Source organism: Penaeus vannamei, chromosome 2, assembly GCF_042767895.1.
Source record: "Penaeus vannamei isolate JL-2024 chromosome 2, ASM4276789v1, whole genome shotgun sequence".
Classification (NCBI taxonomy): domain Eukaryota; kingdom Metazoa; phylum Arthropoda; class Malacostraca; order Decapoda; family Penaeidae; genus Penaeus; species Penaeus vannamei.
This window is the reverse complement of record NC_091550.1, coordinates 39,448,644-39,451,596: the sequence shown is the minus strand read 5'-3', so window position 1 is coordinate 39,451,596 and position 2,953 is coordinate 39,448,644. Positions and strand designations below refer to the sequence as shown.

At 36.8% G+C, this 2,953-nt stretch overlaps 1 long non-coding RNA gene across 1 annotated transcript in view; it reads left to right on the top strand.

The window, feature by feature from the left end:
• LOC113811864 (uncharacterized) overlaps positions 1-2,735 on the top strand; it is a 4,411-nt gene extending 1,676 nt beyond the window's left edge. The window contains exon 3 of the long non-coding RNA XR_003476262.2: positions 530-2,735. This is a non-coding gene — a long non-coding RNA (uncharacterized lncRNA). The remainder of the gene's footprint in view (positions 1-529) is intronic.
• Positions 2,736-2,953: the final 218 nt, after the last annotated feature.

Sequence of the window (2,953 nt, the reverse complement as noted above, 5' to 3'; positions counted from 1 at the left end):
TTTGCCCACTGATCTATGGAACTCATAACCTCATCACTGTCCACTACTGGAGGCAATTCCTTTGGTCATTTCGGTTTTCTTCGCTCTCACCACAAATGACACGTGCGGTAATGTCCCGTTATTTTTGTTATTTATATCCAAATATACATTTGATCGCCTGTCTTACCATCATCCATCGGTTTCTGATCTTGATATTTTAGGATGTATTCAACACTATAGCACTGTACTCTTCTCGAACAACCGACTACGAAACTTTGTTCGGCACTAATTTTGTGTCGATTCTAGCTCAGTGATGCTTGTAATAATCAATCAATACTGGCTCCAACCGCTAGGGGAGGAAAAAAGTATCTTGAATCCGACCCAAAGTTCCATACCTTCCTAACCCCTCCCCCCTCAGCAGCGTAACCCTTCTTCCCCCTCCCCCCTCGACTTCGACCGTTGGGATTCTAAAAAGTATCTTAAATACTTCCCAAAGATCTATACCTCATGCATGACATTTACTGCAACCTTTCTTCCCCTTTCCCCCAAGGGAGACAGCGGCGGCCCCCTTTTCACCCAGCTGTGCGATGGCCGGTGGGCGTAGCTGGGGATAGTCAGCTACGGCTTTGAGTGCGCCCGACCCTCCAGGCCCGGAGTGTACACCAAAGTGTCCGCTTATTTCGACTGGATCGAGACCAACTCCGGCGGTACAAACTTTTTATTAATAAATCCATAGCGATGCACAGGTGCTTTGTGTTAATATATGTGTCTAGGTGTTTATGTGTTCATGATCATGAGGCCCATAGTGGAATTTTTTGTAGCTGTAGAAATGGAAGCTTTCTTCTTCTAGCATAATTCCTCTTGCAAATCCTTCCGTCACACACACACACACACTTCAGAATTAATTCATGTTTCTTAATCTGTTAGGATCCGTTGCAGATTTGGTTAAAGCTGTCTTTTCTCTAATAAGGGTTTATATATATATATATATATATATATATATATATATATATATATATTTCTTTTTTTCTCTCTTTTTTTTTTTTTTTACCTCCTTTTCCACCTGAGAAAGCCATAATCTCTCTCTCTCTCTCTCTCTTCACCTACCCAGCTGCAGACTTTATACTGACGTCGATGATTTGTAATGCATTTCTCATATCCGGTGTAGACGCTACATTCAACCCCTTCCCAGAATATACCCGTATATATTTTGGGCTAGCCCTGAATAATGCTCGGGGCATAATAAGGCCTAGCCTTCGGGCTTTAGAGTAAACTAGTCTAAACTATAGACCTATATCCTTAGTTGGGAACTTTCGAGCTGCATCAGTTCTTGTTACGTTTAGGAAGATTATTGAAAAGATTGTGTAACCGTATCACAGGATTTATAACTGAGAATGTTATAATTAACAAATCTCAGTGTAGTTTCATTAGAAACAGACCTACTGAACTGGCTATAACTGACTTTTCAAATGATATTTTAAATGCTTTGGTGATACTAAATTCACATAAGGAATATTTCTTGACCTGGCAAAAGCTTTCGATACAATAAGTCACACCATTTTACCAGGTACACTTAAACACTACGGTATCCGTGGTAAATTATATGACTTGATCATCTTTAACAAAACGGAGGCAGTTTGTTTGTTTTAAGAAACATATCTCCTCAAAATCACATTAGTTACGGTGTTCCCCAGGGTTCAACTCTAGGCCCTGTTCGTTTTCTAATATATATCAATGATATAGTTAACTCCTCTAGACTCGGTTTCATTACATATGCAGACGATACATGCACATTATCTTCAATTCGGTCTATACAAGAATTAATAAACATAGCAAATAATTGATTAGTATCAGCAAGTAGATTTGGCTAAATAAACTAACCCTCGATATAGACAAGACCCCATTACATATTTCACAGGAATAAAAGAATGCCAAATTCCCTCCCAGGCATCACCCTGGGAACATGTTATAAAACGTGAAATAACAACGAAGTTTCTTGATATATATTTAGATCAGTAACTGAACTGGAAATGCCATATTAATCACATTCAATCAAAGATTGATATGCAGAGCGGCTTAATGTCCCATTCGAAACAAGCATTAAATAAACACGCTTTGAAACAGATTTACACTTCTTTTATATACTCACACTTAACGTATTGCCAAAGTTTGGGGTGGAACGCATAGAAACACTTCAAATTTCATATGCGTAAAAAAAAAAGAAAAAAAAAAGTTCGTACAATTTTAGGATTAAAGAAGTTCGATCATACCCATGAAGGATTTACTGATCCCAAGCCTTTAAAACCAAGTGAAATAAATGTATGTTGTTTACATATTTTAAATGTCTTAATGTTGTAGGAAATACAGTGTTTAGTTTTAGGATAAATCAGAGGTATTCTATGAGACAATAATCTACTGAATGTTTTGTACAGTCTCTACAATCTCGGTCAAACATCGTTTATCAAACTTTATTCATTTAAATACAAATTAAAATATTACCTGTTACCTTTCTTCTACCCGTTTATGTTTTATGTATAATATTCTCTGTACTTTCTCTTTATTGGTCAACCTTCTATTGCTTCACTTTGTGTTACTTCTACAAAGTTTTCTAGCTTTGTAAACTGCTTAAAGGCTAAATCCTGTATGTATATACTCATGTAATATATATTACATTTATTACCAGCCATGTATCATTATATATATTTTAACTTCAATGTAATTACTGTCGTATGGCTAAATAAATGTTTTGATTCTGATTCTGATTCTGACTCGCTTCCACTCAACAGTTCATGAATGTCTGTCTCGATGTGTGGCTAATTATTTTTATGGATTCAATGTATCTCTAACTCACTCATTAGAGGCTCACTGAGTGAGTGTTGTCGGATTGTCGATAAAATACCCTTTCTTTGTTTTACCAAAACTGTAGTTCGTACTGTAAATATCTGGCGTTTCTCATGCATGCAAAGGTCGTGTC